Source organism: Oreochromis niloticus, linkage group LG4, assembly GCF_001858045.2.
Source record: "Oreochromis niloticus isolate F11D_XX linkage group LG4, O_niloticus_UMD_NMBU, whole genome shotgun sequence".
NCBI lineage: Eukaryota > Metazoa > Chordata > Actinopteri > Cichliformes > Cichlidae > Oreochromis > Oreochromis niloticus.
In genome coordinates this window covers 10,643,547-10,665,680 of record NC_031969.2, presented here as the reverse complement: position 1 = coordinate 10,665,680, position 22,134 = coordinate 10,643,547, and the positions used below count along the sequence as shown (strand labels likewise).

General features: G+C 43.1%; 1 pseudogene; it reads right to left on the bottom strand.

Annotated features, from left to right (window-relative positions):
* Positions 1-1,637: 1,637 nt before the first annotated feature.
* LOC100704240 (myosin-16-like) lies at positions 1,638-21,630 on the bottom strand (annotated as a pseudogene).
* Between the last annotated feature and the right edge of the window lie 504 nt (positions 21,631-22,134).

The window sequence follows — 22,134 nt, the reverse complement described above, 5'->3', positions numbered from 1 at the left end:
ATCCCTCCAAGACTGTTGGAACAACAAAAGTGATGGTTTGGTGTGGTATATGGGGTACAACGATAGTGGGTCCATTCTTCATCAATGGAAACCTCAAGGCCACTGGATATTTGAAATTGCTACATGATGATGTGTTTCCCTCTTTATGCACTGAAGCTGGCACGTTCCCTGAGTTTTTCCAGCAAGATGGTGCACCACCACATTATGGGTACCGGGTCCGAGCATTCCTAGATGAACAGTTTCCTGGAAAGTGGATTGGTCATCGTGGGTCAGTTGAATGGCTCCCAAGGTCTCCCGATCTGACCCCCTTAGACTTTTATCTTTGGGGTCATCTGAAGGCAATTGTCTATGGTGTGAAGATACGAGATGTGCAGCACCTGAAACTACGGATACTGGATGCCTGTGCTGGCATTTCTCCTGCAGTGTTGCTATCAGTGTGTGAAGAGTGGGAGAAGTGGGTTGCATTGACAATCCAACACAATGGGCAGCACATTGAACACATTTTATAAGTGGTCAGAAACTTGTAAAAAAACTCATGAAAGAATAAAGTTACGTTGAAACCAAGCACACCATTGTTTTTCTTGTGACATTACCAATAAGTTTGATGTGTCACATGGCCCTCTTCCTATTGAAAAAACAAAAGTTGTATCCAAAAGATGGCCGACTTCTAAATGGCCACCATGGTCACCACCCATCTTGAGGAGTTTGCCCCCTCACATATACTAATGTGCCACAAACAGGACTTTAATAGCACCAACCATTCCCATTTTATTACGGTGTATCCATATAAATGGCCCACCCTGTACAACATGTATGTGAAAGATCTACCCCTGTTAAGCAGAAACCTTTGACCTACAGACCAGAACGCCCGAGTGAGAGCAGTGTGCTGTAACATAACATCACATCTAAAAAACAGACATGCCTCCCATCTCAGTTTTATGCCCTTCCTACTAAAAGAGCATGGGAATGTGTGCATGCTCTGTACATGTCAGTGCTGACTTCATGTGGGACTCGAGCCCTGCCCTTCTAGGTGAAAAATAATTTTTAGCTTTCCATTGCACAACCACATGTGGCTTTGTTTTTTATAGTACCCCATGTTGGTCATATGTGATGCGGGTTCCCCTTTCCAACTGCGTTAGTCAGAATATGCTTTTTTTTCTTTTTTGGTAATGCCAAGAGCCATATTGTCAAATTATACTGACAATGCTTTGAAGTTCAAAGTAGTCCAGAGTTAAATATTATGCAGCTGGACGATGAGCTGAAGAACAGCAGCAAGTCTATAACAGGATGGTGCTGCAGTGATCCAATGAAAGTCCAGACCTCAACCTGATTGAAATGTTATGGTGAGACCTTCAGAGAGCTGTGCATGAACGAATGAAAACCTCATTTTTCTCTGTATTATTGTACGCACCTTGACGCAACTGTTGTTGTGATTTGGTGCTATATAAATAAAATTGAACTGAATTAAACATATTTCATGTAAAATTTCAGGACGTGAAGGACCCACATTTGTCAGGATCTTTTGTAGACACTTTAAACACCACTTTAAAGGAAAGTCGACAAGCAAAAATAGATAAATACAATAAAATACAAATTTTCTGCTTCTAGAGTAATAATGTGCTCGAAAACTTGCTTCATTGCAGTTTATTGAACTTTGCAGCAGGTCACACACACGAGGGTGGACTCTATCCTTGATGTTAGACCAGCTTTACTCCTTCCTCGAGGGCTTATGCACCAACACTGAGATGATATAAATCACATTCCACATGTCCAGAAGAACATTTCAAACATTTTTCTGGTATGTTAATCGACAATACAGGAAAAAAAAAAAGCTTTGCAAAACTTTAAGAGCAATAACCAAAGCCCCAAACTTGGTGTTCCACATGTAAACACATACAGGATATTTACAGCACATCAGCAGAAAACATCAACAGCATGCAGGTTATTTCCTAAGACTATACTGATTAAGACTATCAGTGATGTTAAAGACTCTTAATGAATTAAGACCTTTTAAGGGCTCCATCAGAGACTTTTTTAAGACTTTCCTCTGGGCTCATATTTTCTCAAGCGAGTGTCCTCTGCTGGTCCGAGTGGGTGTGTGTCACTGTGAAAACACAACACAAAACAGAGTAGATAATCTTGTCCATGCCAGTGTGTACAGAAGCATGCGAAGATGACGTCTAGCTCCGCTGTTTGTGTTTAAATTCCTACCTGCAAGCTGTGTGCATGTGTAATTCACTCTCTCTCTACTCTTCCTGTCCGCCACTTCCTGTCAGGGCCGTCTCTGCCACTTCAGCCCGCTCCTCAGCATCGTCCAGGTCATGGACGGTCTTCTTGTATTTAGACAGGCTGCTGTTGGCCTGCTCTTCTTACAGAAACACACAAATTTACTTTTTTTTGTTTGTTTTAGATATTCTTTTGCAAATTCCTTCAACCATTATCTAAAAATAGAAAGACAAGTATCACTAGTCCTACTCACAGTTTCCTCTGTCGATTGTAAGACTTGAGCTTGTTCTGGAGTTTCTCCTCAATCTTGTAATAATGTGAATTATTGTTTGTAAGATGGTTTGTTCCGCAGTGGATTGTGTTGCTGCACGGACGTTTTAGAGAGTCACACAAGTACGGAGTGTTGGCCCAGACTGTATGTTGCTGTGGACTTATTAATAAACCTTACTACCCCGTTGGGTAGGAAATAGATATTCTGGAGTCTGTTGTGAATGAGACCAGAATATAACATGGTGGCAGCGGAGTGAGCAGCACGGCCGGGGTGGACCCCCGGGAGACGCCTGTCGGAGCGGTGAGCAACTAGCGGCTAATTGAGTTAGCACCGCCGCGAGGCATGGAGGGTCTTAAAGCGCCGCCGACGCTGCTATTGGACTCCAGTAACCTATCGCGGACGTGGAAGACCTGGAGGGACGAGTTTATGCTCTATGTGGAGCTGACCATGGACTCAGACGGAGAACAGAAAAAAGTAAGCCTGTTCAGTTATCTCGTTGGTGAGAGCGGCAGGGAGCTGCTAGACACGCTAATGGGCGACACGGCGAGAGATCAGTGGACAGTTAAGGACATTATCGAGAAGTTTGATAGTCATTGCAACCCTGTAGTTAATGAAACTGTGGAGCGTTATCGGTTCTTCACGAGAAACCAAGGCGCCAGTGAGACAATCGACAGCTATGTGACGGAGTTGAAGCTGCTGACAAAGACGTGCAATTTTGGAGTAATAAGAGACTCACTGATTCGTGACAGGATTGTATGTGGACTCAACAACCCGAGTTTGAGGGAGAGACTGCTGCGTGAGAAAAACATGACACTGGATGCATGCATACAGCACTGCAGAGCCGCGGAGCTGTCGCGGGAAAACAGCAAAACCATTTCGGGCGCTGCAGTGGAGGAGGTGCATGCTGTGCGTGGAGCTGCGCGCCAGAAACGGATCGGCGACACAGTGGACTGTAAGTTTTGTGGCAGAACACATGAAAAAAAGAAAGAAAAATGTCCAGCATACAGGAAGAAATGTAAAAAGTGTGGCAGAGAAAACCACTTTGCAGTTAAATGCAAGGCACATTCAGAGCAGAAAAGAAGGACGAATGTACACAACGTGACAGCATGTGAGAGTGATGAGTATGAGGACGTTCTCTGTGTTACAGAGGCAGACACACATGATTCAGCTACAAAGAACACTGACAAAGTGAGAGGCACTCAACTCTTTGCAGGCATGTTGTTGGGCAAAGAGATTGTAAATTTTCAGATTGACTGTGGTGCCAGTTGTAATGTAATGCCAATCCACATGCTAAGCCCGAACACACAGTTGGAGGACACACAGACAGTGTTGATGATGTACAACAAAAGTAAGATAAAGCCATTGGGAAAGTGCAAAGTTAAGCTACGTAACCCGAGAAATCAGAAACTGTATCGGTTGGAGTTTCAAGTGGTTGACAAAGACTGTAAAGTACCACTGCTGGGCAAGAGAGCCAGCGAAGCAATGAAACTCATAAAGGTGCACTATGAAAACATCTTGAAACTGGACAGCATCGTTACTTCAGAGCACCCAACAGCCAATGAGTGGAACATGGATCAGATTAAAGCAGAATATGCCGATGTCTTCACAGGAGATGGCTGTTTGGAGGGAGAGTTAAGGCTCGAAGTGGATGAAACTGTGAAACCAGTGCAGTTACCAAAACGGCGTGTCCCTATTGCAATGATAAAGCCGTTAAAAAAGGAGCTTCAAGATCTTCAGCGCAGAGGGATCATTACGCCTGTAGAATGCAGCACAGACTGGATCAGTGGGATGGTTGTGGTCCAAAAGCAGAGTGGGGACTTAAGGGTGTGCATAGATCCAAAACCCTTAAACAAAGCCCTACAACGGAGCCACTTCCCATTGCCCACCATTGAGGACATTTTGCCAGATCTGTCAAAGGCTAAAGTGTTCTCTGTCTGCGACGTGAAGAGTGGATTCTGGCACGTGAAACTGGAGGAGGAGTCGAGCTACCTGACAACATTTTCGACTCCGTTTGGACGCTACAGATGGCTGAGGATGCCAATGGGGATAAGTCCAGCTCCGGAAGTGTTCCAGAGAAAGCTCACACAAGCTTTGGATGGACTGGCAGGGATCTACATCATTGCGGATGATGTGCTGATCACGGGTCAGGGGGACACAGATGCGGAAGCAGTGCATGACCATGACGAGAAGCTGAGACAGTTTTTGACTCGTTGCAGGCAGAAAAACATTAAGTTAAACGCAGACAAGTTTAAACTTAAACAGAAGGAGACTACATACATTGGACATCAGCTGACATGCAACGGTCTGAAAATAGACCCAGAGAAGGTTAGGGCTATAGAGCAGATGCCCAGACCTACAGACGTGAAGGCAGTGCAGAGACTGTTAGGTATGGTGAACTACTTAGCAAAGTTTTGCCCACATCTGTCAGATCACTGTGACTTACTGAGACAACTGACACACAAAGACAGTGAGTGGAACTGGACGACTCGACATGACGACGCATTCCAGAAACTGAAAGAGACTATAGCAGAGGCTCCAGTCCTGAAATACTACTGCCCAGAGGAAGAGCTGACAGTACAATGTGACGCTTCTGACAAAGGGTTAGGTGCAGCACTCATGCAGAAGGGTAAGCCTGTGGCTTTTGCGAGTAGAGCTCTTACACGTACAGAGCAAGGTTATGCCCAGATAGAAAAGGAGCTTTTGGCTGTAGTTTTCAGTATGGAGAAGTTTCATCAGTACACATATGGTCGTAAAGTGGTAGTACACAGTGATCACAAACCCTTAGAGACCATTGTAAGAAAACCGCTGTTGAGTGCACCCAAACGGTTGCAAAGGATGCTTATGCGCATTCAGAAATATGACTTAGATGTGGTGTATGTGCCAGGCAAAGACATGTTATTAGCAGACACGTTGAGTAGGGCATATCTTCCAGAGTGCTCACCACAGGGCTCCATAGAGGAGGAAATAGAGAGCATTAACATGGTCACTCATGCACCCATCTCACCTGACAGACTGAACAGCATAAGGACTGCTACACAGGAGGACAAAGCACTACGGATCCTCATAGATACAATTCACAGAGGTTGGCCAACTGTCAAAAGAGACACTGACGGTGACATCAGACCATACTTCTCATTCCAGGATGAACTGAGTAGTCAGGATGGACTTGTGTTTAGAGGTGAACGTGTTGTTGTCCCGACTGCCATGAGACAGCAGATCATAGCCAGACTACACTCGACACACCTAGGTGTAGAAGGTTGTCTAAGGAGAGCCAGAGAGTGTGTGTATTGGCCAGGCATGAATGAACAAATTAAGACTTATGTGACTAAGTGTGACATCTGCAGGTCAGTGGACTACAGACAGCAGAAAGAGACTTTGGTCCCACACGAGATCCCGACTAGACCATGGGCTAAGGTGGGCTCAGACCTGTTCATGTTTGACAACAAGGACTATCTTATCACAGTGGACTACTATTCAAACTTCTGGGAAATTGACTATCTCCCGGACACTAAGTCCACCACAGTGATTAGGAAGTTGAAGGCTCACTTTGCCAGACAGGGCATCCCGGACATTGTTGTTTCAGATAATGGACCACAGTATACGTCCGGTGAGTTTCTGAGATTTAGTCGACTGTGGGATTTCCAGCACAAAACATCTTCACCAGGTTACCCTCAGAGCAACGGGAAGGCTGAATCAGCAGTAAAGACAGCAAAGAGGCTGCTGCTAAAGGCAAAAATGGCGGGGCAGGACCCGTATCTTGCGATTCTGGACCATCGCAACACACCATCACAGGGCCTGGAGACCAGCCCAGCTCAGAGGCTGCTCAGCAGGAGGACACGGACGCTTTTGCCAACCAGGACGAGCCTGCTAAGGCCAAAAGTCATTCCAGCCCTGCGGGAGTTGGAGGTGAAACAGAAGCGCCAAAAAGTGTGCTATGACCGATCAGCACGAGACATGGACTCTTTGAAGCTTGGGGACAGTGTCAGAGTTCAGCCTTTTGACCGCCATTCCACTTGGAGCAAGGGAGGGGTTATTGGGACTGTTGACCCGAGGTCCTATGAGGTTCAGTTGGACTCTGGAAGTGTCCTGAGGAGGAATCGGAGGCACCTGAGACATGCAGGCGTGATGGATCCAGAAAATGCCATGACAGATACTGGGGCACTGAGCAGCTCAGTGACGACTCCGTCAGAAAGTCGTGAGCAGCAGATCACGACTGACAAGGTATCGGGGGGTATCAGGACAAGGTCAGGCCGCAAAGTGGTTCCACCACTTCGGTACAAGGACTATGTTACATAATGTGGACTTGACAGTCTTTATTGTTTGCGGGGAAAAGTTGTGTATTCTGTGGAAATTGATGTTCACTACAGTTTGCAGAAATGTACATGTTTGAATAGTGGAATGTTTTTGTATTCTTTGAGTGTTTCATATTGTTTTCTCCCTCAGTAAGAAGAAGGACAAATCAAAACAAAAATGGACTTCTGTTTTTCCCAAGAACAAAAAAAAAAAAAAAAAAAAGAGAAGGGATGTAATAATGTGAATTATTGTTTGTAAGATGGTTTGTTCCGCAGTGGATTGTGTTGCTGCACGGACGTTTTAGAGAGTCACACAAGTACGGAGTGTTGGCCCAGACTGTATGTTGCTGTGGACTTATTAATAAACCTTACTACCCCGTTGGGTAGGAAATAGATATTCTGGAGTCTGTTGTGAATGAGACCAGAATATAACAAATCTGGAAAATCAGCTCCTTGAGTCGGCGCTCCCCCTTGAGGAGATTTTTCACTGTCTCCATGTGCCGCTTCTGCTCCTTGTCCAGCTCATTTTCCAGCTCCTTAATCTACTTGAAAGAAGAACGAACTGACACAACAGGCGGATCCTGAAGCTGCTGTGGGGTTTACATTTAATAAAACTGACCCCAGGTTCCAGTTTCTGGATGGCGCGTCTTCCAGCCTTGGTGCCTGCTGCTTGGCCCCCTCCAGCTTCAGCGTGAGATCTCTGAGGTTCTGCTCTTGGTTCTTCTTGATCTTCTCGAGGTGGGAGCTCCATTCCTGCTCCTGCTGAAGCTCCTCACACGGTCGCGTCGCCTGGATCCAGACGTATATCTTTCAGTTTCAGCGCATCACTTACGGCAGGTATGTTTTGGTTTATTTTTGTGGTTGTCTACATCAGTCACAGCCTTCTTGGATCTCTCTTCAGCAGCGAAACACTCTAGTTTTCCCTCAGGATGCTCAGACTTTGACTCTGTGATAAGAAAAGAAAAGTGCAGCTGTAAGAAAACAGCCAGTGTACGTCTGTCTGCATGTGTTAATGTCTCTGTGTGAGAAAGAGGAGGGTGGCCTCCTCTCATCTCCTCCATCTCACCTCCACGAGACAGAGACGGCGCTCCTGCAGGCTGTACTTCTCCCTCAGCTCCTGGTGCTGACGGGCGTCCTCATCCATCTGCACCTGCAGCTCCTGTCAGATTGGAACACCAGGATTACTGCCGTGGCATTTCTTTAAGGATGGCCGTAGTCTTCGTCATAATTTTAAAAATCCTACTTTGATCTGCTGCTGCAGCTTTTTGAGGGTTTTGACCAACTCTGCTTTGTTCCGGATAGCATGCTCAAGCTGAATCTCCACATCATTCAGCTCTCCCTCCACTCTACTGCACGTGCACAGTTCTGTCTACAAACAACAGAAAACTCAGGTTAGTGCTTGTAAAGTGGAGTAAAATCAGGTTGGTGGTCCAGTCCATACACTCATTTGTTTAATGTTGAGAAAGGGTAGTGTGGATGTTATTACCAGTGTTAATGAATACTGAGGTTGGATCATCTGCAGTTATGAATTAAATTATTTACATGAAAAATAGTGGGGGGAGGTTCAAGCAAAGAAATGGAGTTATTCAGGAAAATAGTCGTTAATGACATTGGGGGAAAAAAACAGTGTTGTGGATGTGATTGTTTTGGTTTTCTGTACTGAAAGGACAACAGCCATACTATCTTGCATGAACATCATGTAAGTTAGCAGGTGTGTAAGGTGATCGTGAATGTGCTTCTGTAAAGTTACTAGAGACTGAAAATTTTACAACAGAGCAAGAGCAGACCTTAAAAAAGGCATCAGAGCAGCAAAACTGGACTACTCAAACAAGCTATCAGATCACCTCTCTGATAACAACTCCAGGAAGGTATGGGAGGGCCTGAAACACATCACCAATTACAAAGCCAATGGGACAAATATAGATAACATGGACATCTCGTTAGCGGAGGAACTTAACCACTTTTTTGCCCGCTTCGAGAAAACTGCAGTCACCCCCACCATGCACACCACCCTGCCCACAGCGTCCTCTGAGCACAGCCCCCACACATTTAGCCTCCAACAACATCAGGTCCGCAATGTGTTCAGAGCAGTGAATCAGAGGAAAGCTGCTGGCCTGTGCCGACCAGCTGGCTCCTGTGTTCACCAGACTATTCAACCTCTCCCTGACACATGCCACTGTCCCTCACTGCCTGAAATCATCAACAATAGTCCCAGTCCCCAAGTCCACCACCATCACTAGCCTCAGTGACTACAGACCCATCGCACTGACTCCAGTGGTTGCAAAGTGCTTTGAGAAGCTGGTCCTAAAACACATAAAGGACTGCCTCCCACCCAGCTTCGACCCCCACCAGTTTGCCTACAGGGCAAATAGGTCCACAGAGGATGCAATTTCCACTGCTCTCCACTCCGCTCTGCATCACCTGGAGAATCCTGGGACATCAGTAAGGATGCTCTTTGTTGATTACAGCTCGGCCTTCAATACTATCATCCCAGACATTCTTATAGACAAGCTGGTAAACTTGGACTTCCCCCCCTCCACATGTGCATGGATCAAAAACTTCCTCACAGACCGTTCACAATCAGTCAAGGTTGGCAACCAGCAATCATCCACCCTGTCGCTCAGCACTGGCTCACCACAGGGATGTGTTCTGAGTCCACTATTATACACCATCTACACCAGTGACTGCACCCCTACGCACCCCTGCAACATCATCATCAAATTTGCAGACGACACCACTCTGATGGGGCTCATCACCAACGATGATGACACCGCCTACAGGGATGAGGTCCAGCGGCTGTCAGAATGGTGTAACTACAATAACCTCACCCTAAACACCAAGAAAACCAAGGAAGTGGTCATGGACTTCCGCAAAACAAGGACTGATCCTTCCCCCCTCACCATAAAAGGTGACTATGTGGAGAGGGTGTCCTCCTTTAAGTTCCTCGGCACCCACATATCCGAGGACCTATCCTGGTCCACAAACACATCAGCCCTAGTAAAGAAAGCCCAGCAGCGCCTCCATTTCTTGAGGGTTCTGAGATGGAACAGGCTGCAGACTGAACTCCTAGTGTCCTTCTACCGTGCCACTATCGAGAGTGTGCTGGTGCACGCCATCCCTGTGTGGTACGCTGGTTGCACAACAGCTGACAAGAAGAGACTACAGAGGATCATCAGAACTGCAGAGAAGGTGATCGGCTGTCCACTCCCCTCCCTGGACTTAATTGCCAGCTCAAGATGTCTCTCCAGAGCCAGGGCAGTTATAAAGGACCACCTCCATCCTAACCACCACCTCTTCAACATCCTGCCCTCTGGAAAAAGGCTCAGATCCATCAGGTGCAAAACCAACAGACTAAAGAACAGCTTCTTCCCGTGGGCTGTCAGAACTATTAATGGAAACTAAGAGTGTGTAAAGACTTCCCCAACACATCCACTATAACACTGCTGTTGATCATCTATGTGCAATATCTCAGTCTTTCCATGTTCTGTGCAATATTTTTGGCTCAAGTGCAATTATTTTGGTCCCAGTCTGTTTCAATGTTTCCTACACATACACCATGTATATAGTTCCACTCACACATGTATATATATATATATATATATATATATGTGTATATATATATATATATATATATATATATGTGTATATATATATATATATATATATATATATGTGTATATATATATATATATATATATATATATATATATATATAATATATATATATATATATATATATATATATATATATATATATATATATATATATATATATATATATATATATATATATATATATATATATATGTACACTGCTTTTTAATTAATTTATTTTATTTATTCTATTTATTTATTTATTTATTTTCCACCTTCGATGTATATTGGTTTCTCTTTTTCTTACTTTAGCACCTTTGTGGTCAAGCTACCCAATTTCGCTGTGCAAGAAACTGCACAATGACAATAAAAAGCTCTAAGTCTAAGTCTTAAAAAATACTCTAAAAAACAAGTATACTGCAAAGAATATATACACTAAAATACATTAAAAAGATGATTTTTTTTTATATGTATGCATAAAGTGCAGCGAGAACAATAATATATGCACATGTACTTTTCTTTAGTGGATCTCTATCCTGTGTGCGCACTGTTCAGTGTTTCTGCTGTCAGGATGAAGGACCTGTGATACCGCTCCTTCCTACACTGTGGCTGTAACAGTCAGAAGGAGCTACTCGGGGCCTCCACAGTCTCACGCAGAGGGTTAGAAGTGATTTCTATAATGAACATTAGCTTGGCTAACATCCTGCTCTCACCCACCTCCTCTATGGAGTCAAGGGGGTTGGCCAGGACAGAGGTGGCCCTCTTCAGCAGTCTATTAACTCATTTCCAGTGTTGTGGCAGAAAGTGATGGATGTTTCTATGTGTGTTTTTTATGTGTAGTATCTTTGCCTATATTGCAAAATAAGTTGTATTCAACAGGATTTATGAAGGGGTCATATGTAAAATAAAGAAATGACCAATTCACTACTTTTTGGCCAGTTCAAATATATTTAAAGAACTATTACATTATATTTCCGCTGCGACAGACTGGTGACCTGTCCAGCGTGTGTACCGTACCTCTCGCCCTATGGTATACTGTCTATATACAGTATATATCTATATACTGTATATTTCTTTCTTGTCCATACCAACAGTATGTTGCCTTTTGTTCTTACCTGGTGACCTCAAACACTTCTTCTTTCTCGTGAATTCTGCGGTCGTTGTCAGCCTTCACCTGAGCCAGCTCCAGCTCCAACCTTCTTCCACCTGGAAACACACACAGTGTCTGCTTTTTTGTCACATGTCAAATCTTAAACCTTTCTAAATAATGTCATAATATTTTTAAAACACTGGGAAAATAAGGCACATCCTCATCTTCCGAAAGAGATTCTTTGTACCTCCAGTGAAGCTTCAGCCTCCTCCAGAGCCATCTGCAGCTCCTCTTTCTCCACCTCCAGTTTCTTCTTGGCTCGTGGACGCCTCTGCCTCCCTCCCAAAGCTGACAGTCAACCCCTTGATCTGTGGGGAAAGGACACAGAAATAAAAAGACAACAGTTTGCCAGTTATGATCAGCTGTAACTGGACAAGTTAGAAGGCATCTGAGAGGGTTTTGTTCTGCTTGCAGACAGTCATCAAGTGATCCTGGCTCTCCGTCTCCAGCATGTAGATCTCCGTCATGTAGGAGCAGCTTTCCTTCTGGCTGTTCTCGAGTTCCAGTTGCAGCTCCTCATTCATCTCATTCTTTGATATATCATTACAGAAAGCATTAATATAATACACAAGTGCATTATCCACACAACAGATGAGGATAACTGGATCAGAAATTAGTTGGGTAGCTAAGTTTCTAAGTAATAGCTTTGAATAATCAGACACTCCAGCATTGCTCTTGTTTCCGGTGCTTGTGAAGACATTTTGCTTGTTTGTTGGATTTTTGCCTCTTGACTGCTCTCTGCTGGATTTGTTTGTTAACAACTAACCTCATGTGTATGACCTCTGCCTGGTAATAGCCTCTGGTGCTTCTGTGTCCTGTCCTGCTTTGTTTATTACAGCTAGTCAAAAACATTAAGTAATATTAAGGCATTATTTAGGGCTGTACACATTGAGATTTTGTTTTTGTGCATGTGTACCTTCTCTAGGTCTATAGTGAGGTCCTCCACCTCTCCCTGCAACCTCTGCTTGACCTTTTCCAGGCTAGCAGCTCTGGCCTGAGCCGCCTCTGCTGCCTCCTCAGACTCCTGGAGACGCACTGCAAGTTTGCGCCTGGGAGAGAGTGGGAGGAAAGAACCAGAGTGGAATTTAAATTAACATTTTATCACCATCATGATTCATAAGACTCTTTTTTTTTTTTAATTCTTTTGAACCTACTTGGTCTCCTCCAGCTCCTCGGTGCGGTTTATGGCATCTCATACTTGCTCCTCCATGTGGTGACGTCAGCAGTGAGCTTGGACACAAGACGCTGTAGCCCCCCCACAGGATTCTAACTCCTCATCCAGCTGCTCCTTTAACAGCGAGAGATCGTGCCGGGCATTCACCAGGGCCACGACAGGTGAGTTATGAGCCTGTGGATAAAGAGGGGAGAGACGTAGTCTCATCTTAGTTGTAGATTTTATATCTAACTGAGGTCTGATTGTCATTATTTTAGTAGGCAAATGCATGATGCATCTAGCTCAACAGGGAACAGTAACGCATGCATCCACCTTCTCACCAGTCAGATGGATTTTGGCAGCCTGAGCTCTGTCTGAGTGCGCTCCATCTCAGCCAGGCGAGCGTTTGCCTCTGCCACGCTGTCCTCCACTTTGCGGGCATGGGCCTCAGAGTTCATCTATAAGAGTGGTTGAGCGTCTATGTTTGTGGGTGTTTTATTTTGAAAGAGTTAAGCGCACAAGATTGTAAAGATCTAGCTTTGCTTTCTGAGCAGCTTTCACGCTGATGTTGAGATCTCCCACTTCTTCCGGTCTGTCACTGAGGTCCACCAGATCTCATGACAGCTCTGCTCTGTGCTTCTCTACTTAACATGAAAACAACTTTACTCTCTAGCTGTAGCATAATGTCATATGCCTGCGTATTTATACTTGAATACGTATGTGTAGTGGTCAGGTTTGTATCACGTTTGGACTGATATAGCCTCTCAAAGATGAAACTGCTGGTTAAAGCTGTGATACAAGCTGTCCGTGTACCTTGGCTCTCATGGCTCGTTCAGCTTCCAGCTCCTCCTCCAGCTCCTCAATGCGTCCCTGAAAGAGGATAGAAAACGCGTGCATAATCACTCACAGCAAAAACCTTGCGTCTTTAAAGCCAGACTATTAATCATCACTGCTCTTTATCCTCTTTTGCTTCTTCCACTTTCCTTTTTCCAAATTTTCACATTGCAATGCTTCTTTGCTCCCATCATAGTAATTTTAGCCATCCAGTTAGCTTTCATTTGCTTTCACCAAGCTTTAACCTTTTTTTCTCTTCACTTCCAATAAAAGTTCACTTTTATCAGTGTATTTATTAGAATTTATCCTGTAGGGTGAAGATGCTATGATTCTTTTGGTGACCAGGATGGACAGAGTTACATCAGAGGGACGGCTACGGTTGACTCCTCTGGAGAGAAAGTTAGAGAGGTTTAGAAGAAGGTTTGGACATGTGCAGAGGACAGATAGTGGATATGTGTAACAGATGAGGATGCTAGGGATGGGGTGAGACGGAGGCAGATAATGTGTGGCTAACCCTAATGGGAGCAGCCAAAAGAAAACAAACAATCCTCCAACTGTTGGTAAGACATTTAATGGATAAATAGAAATTTAAGCTTCATGATGATGCCGTCAGAGAGGTCAGATGACCACCAGACTCAGAGTGTTGGAACTTGCTGTGTAAACAATAGACCAACCAGTACAGCCATCTGTGCTGCTAAAAATAATTTACAATTGTAGTTCAGGTTTTGCATAAATAGCATCTACAACTGCTAAAGTGTGCATCTTATATGGTGCTTCTGACACCCTGTTACCCCTGATAGAAGAAGGAACAGTTTCAAATAACCCTTATTAAGAATATAGTGAAAATAAAAAGCTATTGTAGTTTCACCAACCTGGTGTTCTTTGAGTTTCCAGGTGAGCGTGGTGCTCAGAGCTCGCTCGTCCTCCTGCTTTGAGTTCATGTTGTTAGTTTCAAAGTCTCTCCTTTAAACACACAACAAACAGAGACAGCAGAACGTGAAAGAGGGTCCACTTCCACTGACAGTTTGTAGACAACAGGAACATACACAAATATATGTAGAAAATGGTATAATCTTTTTTTCTTCTATGTTATACTTACAGATGAGGTCAATATGATGAGACAAAAAGCATGTCTCTATAATGTCGGGCTTTAAATTTTGAGATGAAGACAAATTTTAGGTTACTTTTAGATTAGCCTTTCAAGAAAGTAGTAGTTATGTTTATCAAGTGCAAGTGTCCAGGAAATAAATGTAAATCTGCGTGTGTGTGTGTGTGTGTGTGTGTGTGTGTGTGTGTGTGTGTGTGTGTGTGTGTGTGTGCACTCTGCCTCCTCTCTCACTTTTCATATGCCAGCTCCCATTCGTTAAGTGGCAGGGTACACTCTGGACAGGTCACCAGCATTTAGTCATAACCTTCAAATTCTGCATCAAATCTCCTGGTTTTGTGGTTATTTGTCCAAATGTCTGCAGGCACAGGAAATGCAAATGAATGGAACAAATGAGCTACATCTCATCAGCTGCTACATTCCCGTTCCCTGTGCCCTTAACCTGTTTGTCCTTCTCAGTCTTGGCCAGTGTAGACTCCAGGGAGTCCAGGTCTCTCCTCAGCTCATGCACTTTCCCCTCTAGCTGCCTTCTCTGGTTGTGAAGAGACGCTGTGTTGCCTTCTTCATTCTCCAGGCGCTCATTTAGATCCTAAATTCACAATTATTTATCCAAACAAAAAAAAGGACTTTTTGTGGATTCCAAGAAATGAAAAGCTCTAAATAATAATGACCTCATAGTTTTTAATGAGTATTCGACCTTGTGTATGTGCTAAACATACACAAGGCCATTTTGCTAGTTATCCCAGCATTAAATTTTACTTCATTTATATTCATATATATACTGGTGATACAAGTTATTATTACTGACAAAAAATCCCCTTTATCCTGTTTGCTGCTGTATTACTGCAGATTATACCAAATGGCCTCCACTGAGCTCTGCTGGTAGATGCTAAAGACGTCTGTAACACAGTACAGTTCCTGTATTGCAAATTACCTGCACAGTCTCCTCCAGCTGGACCTTCTGGTGCATCAGCCGTGTGCAGCTCTCCTCTGCATCACCCACTGTGTCCTGCTCCTGCAGAGAGACAAAGGCACAAGAGAAACAAAGCAATTTAAAGATGTATAATATGTATTACCCTGATGTAACGGTAACACATGGGAACCACAATCATTGGCTCATAAGCATCCTTTACACTAAAGAAACAACAAACACATCAGCCTTTTATTGTATTGGTTGTTTTACTGCGCTACTGTACTTTGCAGAAGAAAGATTTCCAATATACTACAAGAATTTAATTTGCAGGACTCTGAATGTAGCATAAATGCACAGAAACGTCTGCTAAGCAGTGCTGTGTGTAGACATAATGATCTACTTACTGCAGCCAATGACAGGGCAAGGTCATTCTTCTCTTGTGACAGAGTGACAAGCTTTGCTTCCAGATCTTTAATCTTGCTCACCAGTCCCTTCACCTTCTCCACTGCCACCCTCAGCTCCTCCTCCTTAGCTTTGAAGGTCTCTTCCTGACGTGCAACCATCAGCAGGGGCTTCACCTGTTGGCACAAAGCAGGAAATATGATGATGAAAATATAATGATGATGATTAATCATTTGTCAAGAGGAGTAATTTCAAAATTTGACCTTAGTATAGAGTTTCCACTAACCCCAGAAGCGTAACTGGAGGAACTTCCTCACATTGTGCTGGATACCCATCAGTGCAATTCTGCGTAACACACACACACACACACACACACACCACATAAATGCAGAAAGAACAACCAAAACAGCTACAGTACTGTGCCTGCACGCATATACAAACAGATGCACACACTGAGGGTCAATCCAGCATCTTCTTAAACTCAATCCTCGTCAGAAATCCTCTAAGCTGAGCCTGCAACATGGTTATGATCTTTGCCAGCCGCTCATCACGCATGTCCTCCAGCTATGCCAGGACGCCCGCCTTGAAAAAAAATCCTGGCAGGATGGGAGGAAAACACGGACAAGCAAAAGATGGAAAAAAGAAAGACAAAGAAAAAAGGAAATGACAGAAAAAACGAGGGCCTATGGTCAGTCTTTAGATACACAAACAGTTTGGAACATATTACAGACAGTATTATACTAGTACTATAATATTATATACTATACTATATCTGTACCAGATGTCAATAGTAGATAGTATTTAACCGTCATAATCATCACTTATGCTTTTTGAAGATTTAAATCATAAGGAAATATAGCCAATGTATGATTTTATTGAAGTGAAGGAATATTGTAGCAAATTATGACAAACTTTACCTTTTAATAAACTTGATTTATACAACATACACATCATGTGTTCACCACTCTGTTAGTCATAATGCAGGTGTGTACTTGCAGGTGTACCTCGGAGTGGCTCCATGTTATCTAGGCCGATAGAATTTAGGATGAGCTCAGAGGCCTTCTTGTTGTCAACAAATCCCTTGAGGATGATGTGGGTGTTGAGGATATAGTACCTGGACATATTACAGAGAAGACCAGAGAGGAAAAAGAGTAACAAAAAATATGATCACGTTCAAATGATTGCTTTATTTTATTTATATAGCGCCAAATCACAACAACTTTCACCTCAAGGGGCTTTATATTTTAAGGTAAAGACTCTGCAGTCCAAGATTGAAGTGCTCTGTTGGGATTGAACTAACTAAACTGTAGTTACATTGTGTATGTGTATATACACTAGAATGACTGGGATAAATACAGATGTAGTTAGACCTTGGTTTGAACTCTGGGTACTGTAGTCGGTTAGGAAATCCTTTCCCTCTAACACCCCACTACAGGCATGCTGGTGCAGGATGAGAAGACTGCCTGTCACACCTTTGCAACACAAACAATAAAGAATGAAATCACGAATACCAAGATCAGATTTGGAAACTAAAATTATTCACCGATGTCTATGACAAAGTTCCCAGATTCATCACTGTTTTTCACATTAAAGCAAAACTCACAAAGACTTTTAGCCACTGACCTGACTTCTTAAACTCAATGGGCACAATGCAGCGAACAAAGTGGGGAGGAGTGCTCCACAGGGTGCTCATCAGCTTCTTGAGTTGTTCCTGTTGTACATAAGTAGTTAAAGGTAGACTATGAGCAATATCTGACATTTACATGGTTCTAAATTCTTGAATTTTACGTTTTGTATTGTCCTTAAGTCCTTTTTTTACCCTCTGTTACTTTATGGTTATCGTGCTGTATCTGCAGATGTGTATTTGTTCCTGTGGATGTGTGAGTTGCTCTGTAGAATTTGGAGACGGTTTGGAAGGAAGACCCTTTTTTCTGTTTCTTGGATCCTCCAGAAGTGTCCTCTTCTTTGAAGAGAAGGGCCAGCAAGGGCATTGACGACTTCTGGAAGAGTCCCACCACTGTCTCATTCATGGGGGGCTTTGTTCTTATCCAGCCACCCTGTTATATTGTAGCCCACCTATGAGAGGTAAAAACAGCTTAAAGTCACACATTAGCATTGATTTCACTGACAGAAGCATTTTGAAATAACTTCTAATCAAAGCTTTATTCCATCACATACACATGTTTGGAGCCATTCGTGTATTTACCAGCCAGTAATCTCTTAGGAAGTACTTGCAGTGCCGACATAGTGCATCAGTGGGCTTTGGCCAATTCCTTCCCCCCTTCTGGCTTGAGGAAGCTGGAGGACTTGCCCAGGTGGTTTTCATACAGACCTGCTTTGAAAGTTGCATCAGTTGGTTTTAGAAACACACACTGTTCCTCCAAGATGGAGAAATTCCCAATAGGCTGGAGGGGGGATAAAATACATTAAGGTGGAAATAATGCCCCCTGAGTGCACACAGCATTTCTGAGAGTATGTTTGTGTTACCCTCTGCAACAGGTCCAGGCCAAGTCGATAAAGGCCCTCCTACTTGTACTCTTCCTGCTCCATGTGGTGGTTAAAGAACTGCTGCAGCTTCTTGTTGGTGAAGATGATGCACAGCTGCTCAAAGCTGTTGAACTGGAGACAAAGCACAAAGCACAACCCTGTGAGCTGACAAGGGGACGTAGCACATTGTAGCTTCTGATCGAGACCACTCTGCCAAAAGCTTACTTCAAAGATTTCAAACCCAGCATTCTCTAGCACTGTGAAGAACTGCCGCTGCATCTCGGTGTCCAGTGTCTTATTAATGCGGGTCACCATCCACTTGAACATGCGGTCATAGGTGGCTTTTGCCAGAGCATCGATGGAGTACACACACTGGTCTTGGTTCTGACTTGAAAATTCAAGCTCAAATTGGGTGGTCTTTAAAATGTGAATGAGTCCATCGGCACCTTTGTTAAATAAGTAATTACAAGGACCTTTAGTACTGAAGTGTTCTCATAGCTTTGGTCACAAACTCATTGCCAACCTTGACGCGGGAACATGTTATGCCCTTCTGCAGCTCCCCGGAGTTGATGGCCATGAGGTGGGCAACTTTGTCAGCCACTTTAGAGGAGAGAGAGGACAAGGATCTAATTACACAGCTGAAAAATAGGCTGCTGCCAAGACTGTGATTAATGGAAGCAAAAAAAAAAAAAAACAATATGCAGTGGATGAAAAAATATTTGGTTGTATGTCAAAATGGAAGGGCATGTTTTAGGAGAAGGAGAGAGCTAAAAGGAGAAGAACTGGGGTAGGCTTGAGAGAGGGAGGTAAACTTTCTCTACCCTCGGTGGAGTCCACATCAGCCTGCTCCTCTCTGGGCTTCTGTTTGAGCTTCATGTTTCCAAAGTGCATTACACTTCCGATCAGTTTGTACACGCTCATCTTCTCCTCAGGAGTGAAGCCCAGGGCATCAGAGTCCTCCTGTGGACACACGAGCAGAGAACAGAGCGTACAGGGAACAGAGTATCACAATAAAGCTGTACAAAAAGAGGCAACAGCACCATCAACAGGCCAATACGTTTGAATAACCAAATGTTGATACAAACTCTGAATGAAAGATAAAAGCTTTCAGTGTGAGCACAAGAGTGAGCGCACGTCAGTGAGCAGCAGCTCCTCGCCGTCATCCACGTTGTCCACCAGAGTGACTCCCTGACACACCCACACTGTTTCGGGTAAGGTAATGATACTTTACCTTTTTGTTATAATGAAAAGAAACACCACAGTTACTACACTACAAGATTTTATAACATATTGATTTCTTAAACTATGTCCTTTAGACTCAAAAAACAAACTTAAACTCATCAGCACACCCAAATATGTTTAGCTGTACCAAAAAATAAAAATAAAACTGTTTATGGCCTGGTACAAAACATCCTTTAATTAAAGTTTAACAGGGGGTGTGGTCACTTTGATCAGCAGGTATATAAAAACAAGGAGGCTAGCTACTAGCTGTCTGCAGTCCTTCGTCACAGATAAATTAGGCCACTAATTGGTGCTTTATTTGCCTTTTTGAGTTTTTAATGCAATTACACGATAGTTAAATAAATGGGTCCATAGTGTAGTAAGGTTTCTACATTTGCTTGGTTCAGCTTCAGTCAGCCACACAAGTCCACTTTGGGGTTCTGTTAGCGTGAGCATTGGGTGCAGGTAGCCAAGACTAGCTGCTTTTTCTTAACTGATAAGTAAATACCCTGTTGTAACTGCCCCTAAGACATTTGTCCTCCAGGTTTGGTGAATGAAACTGCAATTATTCAGTCTTTTAATAAGTGAAAGCTGCAAACAGTGGTTTTGCCTTTTCATGAGGTATGCTAGCTAGATAGCGCTAGACCCTCTCGGCCAAACATGGTGACTTCTGGTTCCAAGTAAAGTTACTGGTTCAAAATGTAAAATAAGTGTACAAATCAACAGATGGTGTCACATTGGCTGAACTACTGAATTTACTTGTATTTCAGTATTTTTCAGACATATTAAATTTGTGTTAATATTAATACGCATTCTTCGCTGTTTCCCTTCATATGTAATTATTCAATCGTGTATTGCTTTACTTTTAGTTTCAACCTTTAATCTACTGCTTTTGGTGGGTTTCACTATTTTCTTTTAGCTCCCTGAGTCTTAAAGCTAACATAATTAACATTACTCCAACCATGTTACGTTATTGAGTCAGCAGTCTACTCACTTTCTGACTACTTTTCATTTACTAAAGCTACAACTTATTGAAGTAAATGCATTTAAAATTCATTTTAAATTTATTCCATTGAATTAGCTGAGCTACACCTCGAACTCTCCACATGCTACCTTACAGCTGCACTGGTATCTCCTACAAGTTTTCATGTTGGGAATCAGTCATTCAGGTGACACTTTTTCAAAACTGGGACTCTAGACAGCTTACAAAACTGATCCTATTAAAATAGATTTGGTGGCTCCACAGTCAACACATTTGACTAACACACAAAAGACCCCTGGTTTGAGACCAAGAAGAGGAACAAATCACAAGATAGTGTACTTTTTTTGCTGGTCTTACGCCTGGATAAATGTATGTTGTGTCACAAGGGCAACTGGTGCAAAATTTGACAACTCAGACACGTGGATAAATTCACCACCGTGACCCCCTGGGAAAACAGAGAGTACCCACAAAAACATATCTCTGAGACCCAGGGATAGTCTGTCCTTCATGATATCCCAAAATGATTTAACGTAATAATATCTTCATTTTTTTTCTGGTAACATTCCTTTTTATTTTATGAGCATTAAAACTGTGGAAATTAAAAATGAAAGAAACACATTTCAATACACACACAAAAAACTTCTCTTAGTCAAGCTTTTTGGTTAAACTGCATTCAGCACCTAACAGGCACCTAAAGCTGTGCTTTTATGTCACCTCACCGATCACACTAACAGTGATTGTGCAAGATGTGACAGAGGGCTGAGTGAGGCAGAAAGGATTTTACTCAGAATTGTGGAAGGTGAGTCAGACTTATTGCTGTCAGGGGATGGGGTGGAGGAGGGCCAAAGATCAGAGCAGGAAGGTTGGAGCTCAGAGGAGGACATACCAGCTTTTGAGAAGCCTGAGCAGGAACAGAAACGTGACACCAGGAGTCCATTATAGATAAGACGTGTTGTGTAAGCTACGGTACCTGGGTCTGGATCGAGGATATCCGAGTCATACTGTGAACATACACATGCTAAAAATGCTTTCAGTTTTAAAGCTGCCTTCAGATAGCAGCACCTCCTTGTAGTTTTATGTGCTGTGACTTGTTTGTTTTTTTTTCCCACAAACCTGGTTGCTTATTAACTGTTTGATGTAATCAAAGAGCCTCCAGTTTTGGTGGTTGTGGGCAACATTGTCCTACTTTTAATTTTTCATACTGTAAACTTTTTTTAAACGCAATTTTAGGAGGTTTGAAACAGAATTGATATGGAAAGAAGAGCTGGGGTTTAGAGCACCTTTGGGAAATATATTAATTATATAAATCAGCAAAGCAAATAGTTTAAGAAACCAAACTTTTATTTTATTGTATGTGTGTGTGTGTGTGTGTTCCACTTCTACACATTGCAATGTGAAAAAACTTCAGAGCCCTAGCTTACACGATGCTTTTTACCTATAATGAGCGGCGAGTGTTGTCGCTTTGTCCCTGCTCAGGCTCCTTGAAAGCTGGTATGTCATCCTC